The sequence below is a fragment of the Lissotriton vulgaris genome, chromosome 6, assembly GCF_964263255.1.
Source record: "Lissotriton vulgaris chromosome 6, aLisVul1.2, whole genome shotgun sequence".
Classification (NCBI taxonomy): domain Eukaryota; kingdom Metazoa; phylum Chordata; class Amphibia; order Caudata; family Salamandridae; genus Lissotriton; species Lissotriton vulgaris.
Window position 1 is genome coordinate 1,895,941,997 of NC_141694.1, and position 15,058 is coordinate 1,895,957,054.

A 15,058-nucleotide genomic window follows, 5' to 3' on the forward strand; every position below is an offset into this window, starting at 1 on the left:
TGGAGGGGTTAAGTGGTGACGAGAGTGGCGGAACCTGTGGAGACCGCTGATCGCGGTGGAAAGCCTTCAGCCGCTACTGCCAAGAAAGCTCTCGCCACACCAGGGGCCTCCCGCTACTCCTGCTCCTGCCTGCGCTTGAGGCTGCGCCTGAGGCTCACCTGTGCCAGCGCCGCGGCGAGATGAGGGACAGTCTCGAGGGAGTCTCACTCTCGCCCGTCTTCCTCCGTCCTCTGTCGTTTATCCGTGTGTTGTATTACAGCGGTAAAACAAGGCAGCCTTCCCACACGGCTTACTCAGTAGCAGGTCAGCGGCGACTTTCCCTCCGCGAGAATTTCGCGAGTCTTTCCTCGTCCTCCTGGTCTGCTCCGAGTCTGCCGCTCGATCTGCTCGATCTGCTGCTCAGCTGCTCGACGCTCTCACACAGCTTCACTCAGTGCCTGTCCAAGCCAAAAAGGTGAAATTACCCCCTGTTGGACCAAAATTCATGTGCTGTAAAACCTTGAACATAAAACATAAAAGAGAGTGTCAACCTATCAAAGGCCTTTACCTGGCCAAGGTTGAGTAAACACAGAGATTTTCAAGGCATTATGCCTATGTCATAAAGCACTCCATGGCTCCAGGAAGAACTATTACATGCCTTGCTTTCTGTCTGCCATGCACTTACACAAATACTAAGATCAACATCTCAACAACTACTATCCATCTATAGATATGTAAAAAATAAAATAAAATAAAAAATGGGGGACTGATCACTTTCAGTGACCAGCAAGGGCATGGAACAGCATGCTTCTGTGGCTGAGATCTAAAATCAATTTCATAAGTTTGAGAAAACTGAAGAACAAATGGAATGTCCACTAATCTCTAACTCTCTCTTTTGTTTCTATTTAAGGATCAGGTATGAGAAGCAGTAGGACACCTCTTGATGAGGTTTTGTAGTGTAGTTCCTATATTCCCAATAGGCTCTGCGCATTGGAATAATATATCCTGTAGTTTAGACGTAGGTCTGAGGTCGACTAGGTCTCTACCTAATATATTAGACTTAATCGTGAGTGCCAGCTAGCTCAGAGGTCACTAGAAACTTTCTCGAATTCACAAGAAGGGATTAGTTTCTGACAGCCGCATAAACATGACAACTTTGTTTCCCAAGAATAAGAAATCAATCTCTAGAGTCACGGAAACAATAGACGGCTATTTCACTTAGTCACTGTGCATGCTTCGTTTCACCAGAGGTGCTGAGAAATAGAGAGACGGGCGTTTTCAATAAAAAGTATTTATTGAACAGTCTTATTTCTCAAGTATAAGAAATGCACTGCTACAATCGTAATACTGGTTATGAAGTACAAGGCATATAATGCGAAAAGTATTATAAAGTAGTACTGTAAAAGTATGATATGGTTTCTAAGCCATATAACATAGAATACATAAAATGCATAAAATACCTAAAATACATAAAGTGATAAATAATGACTAAAAGTACTCAACTGGTGCCTCTAAAATACGCCTACCCTGGTGTACCTAACCTAAGTCTAGTACGGGGGAGGAGTACGTGTGGTGTAGCTTAAGTTTAGTATTTTCTGCCAAGAATCTGTTCCAAGAATTCTCTAAGGGTCTAATCAGCTCCATTCCTTGGTTTTAGAATGACAGAGGTCCTGTATCTCTCTCTCAGGACTCGATCTCCCAGCAACCCGCAAGGGTAGCCTGGAAACACCGGAGCTGGATTTCTCGGCAGGAAAAAAAGACAGCGTCTTCTCAGTGCGTCAGTTGGAGGGTCGGCTTCCTTCGGCACTTGCAGCAGCAGGGCGTCGGGCAAGTAGTTAGTCAATCTGCTCCAAACCATTGTGTGTTTGTCTGGGCAAATGTAGGCATATTTATACCTTGAAGGTGCCGAGTTTGACGTATGATTGGACATAATAACGTCATCAAAGACTCAGTTCTTTGAAAACTCCAGGAGTTCTTGGATAAATCAATATTCAAGCAGGGGGAATTCCCTGACTGCTGTAGGCGGGTTTTAAATCGTTGTGGATTCTCGGAACTTAGTGGAAGTAGCCATGCCGTATTTGGGCTGCATAGGCTCAGTCTAAATATGGTAATGATTTCGATGCCTATATAAGGATTGGGTAATTTATACCTATGTATGGGCATGAATTGGGAAAATGGCACTAGGGTCCTAGATTCCTACACAACAGTTTATGATGCGCTATATTATTGTACAATTCATTATTTTGCTTATGCTTAGAACAGTTTGCAAAGCCATAGTCTGGCAAACCCCGAGGCATCAGAGCATGCATGTACATGCCAACCCTCCCACTTTAGCCTCAAGACTACCGTTTTCAAGGGTAGTCTCCCGCGTCCCGATTCTTGTATGCAAAACCCTAATTCCTTGGCAGGCTTCTGCAGACTGGTCTTGTGTGACTCCAACTATGCACTGCCAGTAACTTGTTCCCGCAGGCCAGTGCATAATCTTTTTTTGGCATGCTCTCTCTGCCTGCTATAGCGCTTTCTCTGTGTTACTGACAAGTAAGGGAAGACAATTATATTTACATTTAGCCCATACATGCCAATAGACCCGATTTAGACCTCAATAGAAGTCAACAGGAGAAATACATTCTCCTGATTATTTTTTAATAATCTCCCGCTTTCCTCTTCCAAAATGTTAGCATGTATTGAAACATTTCGAAACAGGAAAGAGAAACAGTGAAAACAAATCTGGAGAATCTATTGTGCTTATTGACTAACATTAAAACAGAGGCAATTTCAGGTGAGAGAGAGCTGAAATAAAATTCAGGTGGGATAGTGCTGAAATAAAGCAATTTTAACTTTGAAAATATTGAGTCTCCCGCCTGAATAGGGCTGTTGGCATGTATGTCAGCTCAAACGACTTCAACTCCCTCAGTTAATGCTAGGTAGCCCCTCGTTTGCCGCGTGGCTCCTCCACTGCTCGAATGTGGTCTGACATGGCTGCTTGACAAGTATGACCTGTGTACCCTTCCTTTGAAAATTTGGAGGTGGGTTGGGCACAGTACCTCACAATAGTGCCCTCTACCTTACCCCAGAATCCTACTAACAAGGTATGGAGCGATCCAGTTGCTTTGAACGATTGTCACCTATCTTACCTTTTAGAACACACACGCCTTTGTCATTGGCAGGCGGCAGAAAAATTGAGCACTGCAACGGCTACTTGGACTTGTGGGGTTAACTTTGTTTGACACGTGTGTTTAATCTGCTGAATGCCTCCTGTGCATGCCTAGTGTGTGGGAAAACCCACACTTATCAAATTGCGCTCATGAAATAGGGCGGGCCGTGCAGGAAGGAGTTTGCAGTTTTTTCCCCTGCAGTTTTATATAGCGCGAACTCGACCTGAATGTATTGGGAGCGCTTTATATGAGCACCAAGTCCATAACAAAACGGCACATTCATTTTTGTTTTTTAAGCACTGGGAGATTAATTGACTGGCCCAGAACCACTTTATTGTACATGGATTGATGCAACAGCAGGGCATGACGGAGATGCAAACGTGAAGTACAAACATGTTTTACATGGACGCCATATGTGCTGCGTGTGCCAGGGTGTTAAACTAAAAAAGTAAAGACATTGAAAAGAAAGACGGACGGCACCATGTTAAAAGCTGCACAGCCAGCAATGATGTAAAGGCGTCAGGCGCCTTTCTTTTCTATTTAATCACGTTCAGACATGCATACACGGGGATGAGGGGGGAGAGTGAAAAAGCACCTTTTGGCCTTGTTGTCACCCTGACTGGCTGTCGGAAGTTGAGTTATGCATGTTGCCCCCGCCTTGCATGCTGCCTGCTGTGAACGCCCCCAGGTCTGTTATGCGCTTAGTTGATGCCCCGCTCTGTGCTCAGCTGGCTTCTGCATATGTGTTCATGTTTAGTTAGCAAATAACCAAACCTGCTGCCCCTTTCCAGAATATCTGCAGGGGCTCTAGGGATGTCCGCAAGAGAACAGCATCAACATGACCATGTAGCGAAAGCGGCCGAAAATGTTAGGCATGGGAGCCATTGTTAAAGCACTGCATTTTGCCTCATTTGAAAAGGAAAAAAAGTATTTTTAAACATTGATCCATGCGAGCAGCGCAGCATAAAAGACAGGCGTGCCATGTTAAGTCTGCAGCAGTCTGGCGCATTAAAAACAAGAGACAAAAAAAAGAATGGCTTTAATGAACAAGAAAGTGAAGGAGTGGTGTGCGTGAAGCCGCGAAAGTGAAAGCATTTGCAACCTGACACAACACAGATAGCAGCTGCTCACGCTGTTGACTTTGGAGCTGGAGAACAGGGTTCCAGCCTCGGCGTGGGCTGCATTATTTAATTATTAAGAAATAAACAGCGATCTGGGAGGGGGTGGGAAGAGACAAATTAAAACAAATAATACACATGTGGGGAGACAGATACAATTTTAAAAAACAAGGTTGAGAGGGGCAAAATGTAGCATCTGAAACGAAGTTCAACAAACGGTGCAAGGAGGTGGCTCCACAGTAATGCTGCTGACTTTGAAGCAGAAAAACATGGTTCGAGCCTGGGAGTAGGCTGAATTATTTAAGCATGATTTAATTATGAGTAAATTAAAGGTAAATAAATAAAAAGGGTTGGGTAAGTGCAGGAAGCTGCCAGATGTGGAAATTGAGGAAATATAAATTTTGTGATCGATTGTGTCCCCTATCTTAGACACCAACGACTCCGTGTACACGCTACAAGTACATGTATGTTCCCTCCCCTTCAAGCTATGAAGACGCAAATACATTTGCGTCCAACGTTAACATGTCCTCTTTCAGATCCACCATGAATGGGTCAAATAGTCCGTTCCTAAATATGCTATGCCAACGTCTTTATGTAGTGTACTTTACACGTTTTCAGCTCTGGCGAAGTAGGCCCTGAAAAATCTGCCATCGAGCCTTTTCCTGCCTTCTGACTCTGAATCTCAAACCTGGGCTTGCATCTGTACCCGTGACCTCTGCCTTACTTCCTGTGCGGCTAACGGTGCTTGGCCCAGCCTGTTGCCTGCCAAGACTGTATTCAACCTTCGAATTATCTGCTCCACTCCTTGAAAATACATTCCTGTCTAGTAGTTTCATGTCAACATCCTTCCAGCTGCAGAGCAAAGGGCTTGGCCTCACTGTCTCTATGCAAGTAATTCATGGCTCTGTTTCCATGGTAGGCCCATGCCCTCCCTCGCACCCCGCGCATCTCATGCAGACACGTAGACGCTCATACACGCACTCACAGTCAGTATAGAATAGCCTCTTGTCCGAGAGACCTTTTCCTTCCAGATAATACAGTTCCTTAAACATGAGATATTAGATACGATTTGGGATTAGGTTGATCTGACATCCAGACATCTGTCTCCACATGTAGGGCTAAATGTCAAGTCCCCCCTTCACCCCTCAAGTTACACGTACATTACACGTCATACTGCTGCGCGCGCATCTCTGCCACGTGTTTTTGCTGACACTGCCGGATTCACTCCTGGATCCGCCTACTTGTGACATCATGATAAATGACGTTCTTGTTCACGCCTTCATGCACGCCTATTGTAACGCCTTTTTGTATTACGTACATGCTTTCTTATCTCTCCTCTCAGCTGTTACGCCTCCTGCATATGCCTTTACGGTAATGCATTGACTATATATATGAATGCCTGTCAATAATGTATTGTCGCATACTTGCATACTCGCATATTACCATTGACTCTGTCAGTCTGTCCCTTCCCGAACCTGCGTGGTGACGGAACGGTATGCCACCTTGGCTCGAGCCAATATGCTAATCACCCAATTCCTTTTATAGGAATAAAACCCTTTTTTGAGAAACCTCAAATATCACGGATTTTGCCTCTTATTTATTATGAGTTATTCTTATTGACTTTACCGCATAGAAATTCAGTACCAGGTAATTAATTTTACCACATAATTGGCGCCCGAATAGGGACCCCTCCCCCCTCTCACCCGCCGGAGGTGCTTTGCAGGCTTAGCCCCCTGCCACAGCCGGACGGAAACTACGCGTACCCGCAGGATTTCCTGTATCTCCCTCAGGCCAACGGAGGTGACTGAGGCCGCGATCGACACCCAGACGAGGCGGTGAGAAGTGCGGAGGATCCCGACCAGAGCCTAGCTGAGAGAGCAAGATCCGAGGTATATGGAGGCCCACCAGGTTCCGAAGTTCCGAAGTATCTGCGTCACGAGTCGAGTCCGAATCCAGTCCGAATCCAGTCGAGTCCAGTCCAGGGTTTCCGAGGCCTTCTGTTTCCGTGCTTCCCAGTGAGTACCGTTGCTGGGGACGCATCTAGACGTGCGCATTAGTTTGTGCCGGTCAAGACAGGTTTGGGTACACAGACCTGGTCTGCACTGTTTTAGACAGTGTATCTGTACTGTTTAGCAGTATATCCAGTCTGCACTGTTGAGCAGTGTATCTAGTATTATGCAGTTAGCTAGTTACATTCTAATTGTTATCATTCATGTCAAAATGTTTTAATGTGTCTCAAAATGTCGTGGTATGAGTGATTGTTCGATCGTCATTATTGTGATTATTGTGTTCCTTGTGTTCATATCTGAGTAAGCACTAAGTAGCCAGATTTTTTTTTTAAGATGCCGTTGTTCTCCAAATTAAGACAGATAAAGACTAGAAAAGGGGTACTCGAGGAAGCTGTTCCCATCCCACCTAAGGACACTCCAGGGTACTTTATGTACCACAAGGACGGCCTAGATGCCGTTTTATTTCTCGATTTATGGGTGGACTACACTAAAGATCTAGCAGAGAATCAGAGATGGCCCGCTGCAGGGACATGGGATTCAGAGTGTATCATAAGAGTAGAAGAAGCATTACGAAAAAAGAAAGCCAGACAGTCACAGAAAGATGACATTGAATTATGCCGTAAAGAATCGCATAGGCGTACAGAAAAAGCACTTAGAAAAGAAGAGAAAAGGAAAGAGGATCCAGACAAGGCCCAAGAAAACGTATTAGTTGAGGAAGGTATCCAAGTAAAAATAGAACAAGTAGACAGACAACTAAACACCCTTAGGAATGGTATGTATCCTCTCCTGGCCGAAGGTTTACCTAAGGCCACTCCGGAAGTACCAAAAGATCTACCACCTCCCATGCTCCCGACTAAAATGCATCCCAAAACAGCGAAGGACATTTTCCTTTCTTCCTATCTAGATGATGTAGCGCCCGCATATGCTAATGCCGCACTGCCGCGTACACCCCCTCTTGGCGGCGCTCGACCCCGAGACAATCAGCTCCTACCCCCGCGACAAGCTACTCCTCCACCTCTTCCTCCCGTTCCGACTGTCCCTCCTGGTCTTCCTCCCGTTCTTCCAACTCTTCCCGCACCCATTCCTCCCACTTTACATCCGAACAACCCCTTCGGAGGCAGTGCCTCAGGAGGCGCGTCCGGAGGAGCGATAGGTTTCCAGACACCTCCACAAGTACATAGAATGACTTACAGGGATCTAGCACAACAACGTACACCTCGATCAGCCGATTTCGATATAATAAAAGACCGTCTCGGGGATTGTAGATATGATCCAGTACCCGGTAGAAATGATGAAAGACTAATACTAGCATCAGTACGACTAAGACGGGTCACCAATTTTTTGTTGACCCTACCCGGAATGGTTGAACATCTAGACAGAATATATCGTTTTGTCCAAACAGGGCAGGGACCTGAAAGTATTAAGGAAGCCATGGCTCACCAGAAAGTTGACATTCAAGCCAAGATATTACGGTTTTTTATAAACTGCTTAATAAGAGAACAAGATAGGCCGGGGATGGACCCGGAGGAAATGAAAGCACTTCATAGATGGGGTCAGAATATAGCAGACGGGAGCCATGATAAACAGAATTGTATAAAAAACATGTACCAAAGAATCAGAAGCGTAGTAATAAAGATACATGAAACAAGACAGATAGAACCAGAAAATGAATCAGACAAGTTTGAGTCCTCAGAAGAGGAGCAACCAGAAGAAGCTACAGGACAAACACAATTACCAGTTAGAGAAACGATAGCATACGTAGGTAAAGGAAGACCCTTTAATAATTCGATGCGCCCAGTGCGTCCAGAAAGTAAAAGAATTTTTCAAGAAGCCATGTGTAACCCAAGAACTCCTGAACACTTATTTCAAGCTACTGATAACAGACTCAGAGAACGAATGGGGTACCATGTACTAGATTCTATGGATGAACAAGAATTAGCGAGGTCAGCAGTACAATGGGCTGACAGTCCCAAGAAATATAGTGATGATGCGTTAGCACACACATTTTTGAATATGACACCAAGTGAACAGCGTTTAGCTGGTACATACATGATACAACACCTACTTCTATTGTATAGAAGCCAACATTCCGATCCAGGCCCCCTACCTGATATATTAGCAGAACTACTTATGAATAAATGGAGAGGCCTAGGTACCGACCTAATTAAGGTAATTCTAGAACACCGGCACAGATATAGTGCCTTCCTATGTCCACAATCTGATTCAGCACACTCCATGGAAAGAAAAATGTATTACCTGGATAGACAGAATCCGTTACGAGAAGTGCACCCAGTTCAGAATGCCGATAATACACTTAGACGTGTGTTTGTGTTCACACCCATAACCAAAATAGAATTATTGGAAATGAAGAAACTAGTACCTAGCCATGATAAAGATCCCGCAGGTTTTCACCGTGAAATAAAAGACATGTTACTCATGGGTGACTATACTTACCCCGACCTTATGAAGATATTGAAAGTACTACTGCCTCCTGGTATTTATGAGAAACTTAAGGAAAAAGAATGGGAAGTGGGAAATGCAAAGATTGATTGGACTGCATTAGAAAACGAAGAAAATACTAGAATTCCAGGCCAAGGGCTCGGGGATAAGGTTAAAGCATTACCAGGATTGTTGGTACAAGTGTTGCCACGTTTATTAAGTACGAAAAAGGAAGATTGGGGTGCAATCTCAGCCTGTAAACAGAAACCCGATGAAGACACTAGTGATTTTTATACTCGATTTGAGAAATGTTTTGGTATTAATAGCGGCCTGAAACCAAGTAGCGAGTCCTATCCACACCTTTTTGTAACAAAATTAGTTGAGAATTCACTGCCCCAGGTTAAGAACAGAGTCCTGAAAGTCGAAAGCACCTGGCAAGCTAACACCCCTTCACAAATGTTACAAATGTTACAGTACCACCAGAATAGAATTAGAGAAGAACAAGAACATGAACAAAGACGTATGAAAGACACGAAAATGAAAATGTTATTTGCCCAGTCAGTTCCTGCTGATGGTCACAAAAAGGGTGCGACTCAGCCTAGTAATTCGACGGCTCCTGTTAAAGGGACATGTAACTATTGTAAACAACCAGGTCATTATGTAAACGATTGTGCAGTTCTGAAACACAATATCTCCAAGGGTAAGACCAAGGAGAGACCGCGTGTACCCAGACAAGATCAAGCCCAGCAACAAGTACCACAGAATATACAACATATTCCGCCTATGCCAGCTTCATCACAAACTGTAGCAGTGCCACAGCAACAGCCTATTACTGCAACACAGAACACAACACAACAGATGTACCAGTACGCACAGAATGACTACCCTGATTATCAGCGGTACACATGAAACAGCCTAGAGAGGGAGTTTGGCTTGCCCCTTATTGAAGTTCCTGTAGATCAAGAGGGTCCTTATGTACACAGTCAAGTGTTAGGAAAAGACAGAAAGTTCTTAATTGACACAGGGGCAAGCAGGACCACAATCAGTCACAATGAGGTTCCAGGGGCACCCCTCTCAGGCTCACAGAATGTTTCCCTTGGATTTTCAGGAAAGCCTATTATTAATGAAGTATCACAGCCACTTCCCCTCGCAGTCGGTCCTTTGACACGGACTACAGATTTGTTACTTACAAAATCATGTCCAGAAAACCTATTAGGTATAAAGACACTGAAAGCTCTAGGAGCTATAATATGCTGTTCTCCGGAAGGAGTACGATTATTCTTGCGAGATTTCAAAGGCCATTATGTATTAAGAGACATGGATCCCCGGTTACAGAGTGTACCTGCACACTTGTGGGCGAAAGGCCCCACTGATGTAGGTTGTATGCATATTACACCATATCGAGTCACACTCAAAGCAGGAGTGGTATTACCACGAATTCGACAATACAAGTTACCTCCAGATGCTGTAGTGGCTTTACTGAGAATAATTGACGAGCTCATTGCACAAGGAGTGGTTGTGGAAACCGACTCCAATGTATGTAATTCTCCTATCATTCCAGTTCTTAAACGTACTGATCCAAAAGCACCACCTGTTTATCGACTAGTTATTGATCTGCGCGAATTGAATAAATGCATTGTACCACAGTATCCTGTGGTTCCAGATATCTCTTCATTACTAACAGCTATGGATTCAGAAGCAACGTTCTTTACTGTAATTGACCTCAAGAACGCCTTCTTTAGCGTCCCAATTGATCCAGAAAGCCAATACTTGTTCGGATTCAGTTTAAATGGACGAAGTTTCAAATTTTCACGCGCACCTCAAGGATTCACAGAAAGCCCCAGCATCTATAGCCAAGCACTGAAAAGACAACTTGACAGTATCCATATGCCTGTTAACACCGCCCTACTCCAGTATGTCGATGATCTGCTGATCACCGCACGAAGCGAACCCGAATGTGAAAAAGCATCACTGACGGTTTTAAATTTCCTGGCTGACAAGGGGCACAAGGTTTCCCCTTCAAAGCTGCAATTCTGTGTTCAGCAAGTTGTGTACCTGGGTCACTTGCTGTCCCAAGTGGGGAGACAGCTCACTCCAGACCGCATCCAGTTAATTGTAAACATGTCACCACCGAAAACACAAAAGGAGGTGCGGGCTTTCATAGGCCTCACCTCGTACTGCAGACAATGGATTCCACAATATACATTTCTAGCAAAGCCACTCATTCAGTTGACAACTCAGGAGGCAGTGACATCGACTGTCCTCCCTTGGACTCAGGAACATAAACAAGCTTTTGAAGACTTAAAGAAAGCCTTATGTCAAGCACCAGTTTTAGCAACACCATGTTACAGTAAGCCCTTTACACTTTTTGTTACAGAACGTGAAGGTACTGCCTTGTCAGTCCTCACTCAGGAACAAGCAGGTTCACACAAACCGTGTGCTTACTTTTCTAGCACATTAGATCCAGTAGCCCAAGCGTTACCTGCATGTCTGAAATCAGTCGCAGTGACAGCTCTAGCAATCAGACAGAGCAATTCCATAGTATTAGGACATCAACTGACAGTACAAGTTCCACATTCCGTGGAAGTTCTTTTAAATCGTACACAGACCCAACACTTGACCATAGCAAGACTGACAGGTTATGAATTGACATTGTTTCAACCACACATAGAAATCAGACGCTGCAGCACATTGAATCCTGCCACACTTTTGCCATTAAGCGCTGTAGACCCACTGAAGCATGATTGTATCGAAGTCATCACTATTACGACGAAACCCAGACAAGATTTGACAGATGTCCCATTACCAGACCCAGACCTGACACTTTATGTGGATGGTTCATGTATGAGAACAGGTACAGGAGAATTAGTGGCAGCTTACGCAGTCACAACAGACACCGAAGTTATAGAAACAAATTGTATCGACACCCTGTCAGCTCAAGCAGCAGAGCTCATCGCTCTGACACAAGCCTGTATTCAAGCCAAAAATAAGAGAGTTAACATATACACTGATTCACGTTATGCATTCGGAGTCGTTCACGATTTCGGAGTCCTTTGGCGAGAGAGAGGTTACTTAACTTCTCACGGTGCCAACATTCAACACGGTCCCCTCATTCAAGCCTTGTTAGATGCAATACATCTACCTACTGCGATATCTATTATGAAGTGTAAGGCACATACAAAGGTTACTGATACGATCTCCCAGGGTAACGACCTGGCAGACCGAACAGCTAAGCAAACTGCCCAGAATAGAATGCATGCAACTGACTTGACAAAGACAATAGTTCCGACGCAATCACACTGCATGACAGTCAAGGATCCCGCACATGATGTAATTGACATCCAGACACATACCACACCAGATGAAATAAAGAAGTGGACTGAACTAGGAGGGATCCAAACAGATCAGGGATGGATGACGAAGGGAAAATCTACATGGTTTCTCCCCGATTCTATGGTTCAAGTCATCATTAACACTATACATAGCCCAGCACACCTAGGAGAAAAGGCAATGCTAGATAGCATTCAACACATATGGTACAATAAGAACTTACGAGCAGCAGCGAAACAAAAAGTGCGTACTTGCATGATTTGTTGTCAGTTCAATCCAGGTAAAAGCATTCCTGTAGAGAAAGGTGGATTTCAGCCTCCCGATCACCCTTTTGAAGTCCTCCAGATGGATTATATCCAGATGGAACGTTGTCGAGGATTTAAGTATGTCCTCGTAGTCGTATGTGCACTTTCCCGATGGACAGAAGCATATCCAGTCCCAGATTACACTGCTCCGACCACAGCCAAGCAACTGGTTCGCGAGTTCTTCCCACGGTATGGTTTGCCCCGTATCGTGTATTCAGATAACGGTCAGCCATTCTCATCCGAGCTTGTGAAACACATAACACTCCTGTTAGGGTATCAGTGGAAGTTCCACTGTGTCCGGCATCCCGAGGCAGCAGGTCTCGTGGAGCGCCATAATCAGACTCTAAAGATCCGACTTTCAAAAATATGTAGAGAGAAAGGCGTTGACTGGATAGTAGCCTTGCCAGTTGCCCTTTTCTATATGAGGATGGTTGCACACTCTCGAACCGGGCTATCCCCGTATGAAGTGGTCTTCGGTAGGCCACCAAATATGTGGGGGACGCCTATACCTCGTAAAATTACAGATGTTGATTGCGTTATGCTGACAGATTACCTTGCCTCCTTGATGTCTGCACTACAATCTTGTCGTTCACAGGTAGCTGCAGCCTTTCCCGACAACACCGAGGTGAAGCCCCATGAAGTGGTCCCTGGTGATTTTGTCTTTGTGAGGAATTTTGACCGGAGAAGCCCACTGGAGCCCCGCTGGCAGACCCCGAAGTTGGTTCTTCTGACGACAAGGACGGCTGTTAAATTGGAGGGCAGAAAAGGATGGCTGCACTCGAGCCACATCAAGAAATTCCACGGACTTCCTTCGGACTTGGACTCTAAGCCCTGCCCTCCTCCACAAACTGACTCAAAACTCCCCCTGGTTGAGAAAACCGCCTCCGAAGAATATAGACTAAAGCTACGGTCTAGCAAGTCAGACAGTTTAATTGTTTAAGTCCTCCCCTAGGTGAATCGGTTAAATTAGTTTCTGACATGTATCCCCTAGACCGAGATAGAGAGGGAGATAGACAGAGACAACTCAAGAAACGTGCATATTGTAAATCACTTCGTAGTCACTGTGTAGTGACGTTACTGATTCTGTTTTTCCTAAGCCTTCTTGTTATTGCTGCAAGTATATTATTACACATGTACTACCCTATTTTCAAGCGTGCACAATCTGCTTACAATGTCACTGCCGAACATTCTTTTAGCAAATTACCTCCCCATGAATTATCTTACAGACTTGCGCTGCGCAACAACACATTCATTAGTATGTTACATCACTCCCATCAGACTAACAATGCTACAAACTGCTGGATATGTGGCCGACTCCCTCCCTACCAGAAATACAAGGGAGTTCTACCCCTCTTTCCGTACCCGTTCACTCACAATGGCTCCTGTGGGGCATGGTTTAGATTGATTAATTCCTTAGATTCTGACATTGCTGTTTACAATGGGAATTGGGTTTGGGGAAACCTGAACTCAGTTCTACTTAAAGTCTGTTACCCTGACAAGAAGGGACTTCCCACTAGAACAGGAACTGATCTAGAAAATGAAGTATAAGGATTAGGTAATTACACAATTAACCTCATGATTCTTACTGTTGAATCCGAAGCTGCACCAGTATTACCTGCTATGTCAGTGTTACCAGTCAAAGGTGAATTATGTATCAGAAAGAATGGCTCCATACACTTAGGTCATAGTAAATGTACTACTGTGATCGAATTCAGTGATCAAGGCAAATCCACTTTTAGAGCTACACGTCATTCCTACTTTGTCTGTGGCCATATCGCATACATACGTTTGCCTCCAGATTGGGATGGTACCTGTTACATTGCATTCCTTCTACCACCTGTTTTCCTAGCTCCTCCTGATTATCACAGAAATACCAATCTAGTAAACAATAGACTCCGAAGAGATCTCCCGATTGTCGACTACACTGAAACGGCATGGGAGCAATACACAGACTTCAATAAAGGTTTCTTCCCCTATTTAGGTGCTGTTTTCAATAGTAAACTGATACGCAAATTAACTAGAACCCTTGAAGCAGTAGTGAATGAAACTACCTCCGCTTTAGGCAACTTAACAGAGGAGCAGTCCGCCATGCGGGTTGTTGTTCTTCAAAATCGTCTCGTCATTGACGTCATCCTAGCTGATAGGGGTGGAGCTTGTAAGGTCATCGGGTCAAGTTGCTGTGTTTTCATTCCAGAAAACGCGCCAACGGTATATAAAGCTATAACACGTCTCCATAAAATTGCAAGTCTGATACATCAGAATCCAGGCACCTGGACTTGGTCCGGTTGGTTCTGGACTACGTTGACCGCTTGGGGATGGAAGATCCTATCCTTCCTAGGCATTGGCCTTCTCATAGTATTCAGTTGCTGCCTATGTTTACAATGTGGACCGGCGATTTGCGGCTTGTGCGCCACATCATGTATTCCGCATCGAAATTCAAAACGTCAAAAGAAGAAAGAAGAGCAAATGATGTTACATGAACAGATTGATCGATTCATGCAGATCGATATATCATGAAGGGTCCGTAGGGGACAAGGGGGGAATGAGGAAATATAAATTTTGTGATCGATTGTGTCCCCTATCTTAGACCCCAACGCCTCCGTGTACACGCTACAAGTACATGTATGTTCCCTCCCCTTCAAGCTATGAAGACGCAAATACATTTGCGTCCAACGTTAACATGTCCTCTTTCAGATCCACCATGAATGGGTCAAATAGTCCGT

General features: G+C 44.6%; 2 protein-coding genes across 3 annotated transcripts in view; one reads left to right on the plus strand and one right to left on the minus strand.

Annotated features, from left to right (window-relative positions):
• Positions 1–15,058, plus strand: part of LOC147709815 (uncharacterized) — a 1,100,435-nt gene that overhangs the window by 332,996 nt on the left and 752,381 nt on the right. The window lies entirely within an intron of this gene.
• The window catches only part of LOC147709816 (uncharacterized), a 117,739-nt gene that overhangs the window by 74,015 nt on the left and 28,666 nt on the right, over positions 1–15,058 (minus strand). The window contains exon 3 of one of the 2 annotated variants that reach the window (XM_086928271.1): positions 159–437. The exons of the other annotated variant lie outside the window; for it this stretch is intronic. The gene's annotated coding sequence lies outside the window, so the exon portion shown is untranslated. The remainder of the gene's footprint in view (positions 1–158; positions 438–15,058) is intronic. 2 annotated transcript variants of the gene reach the window in all.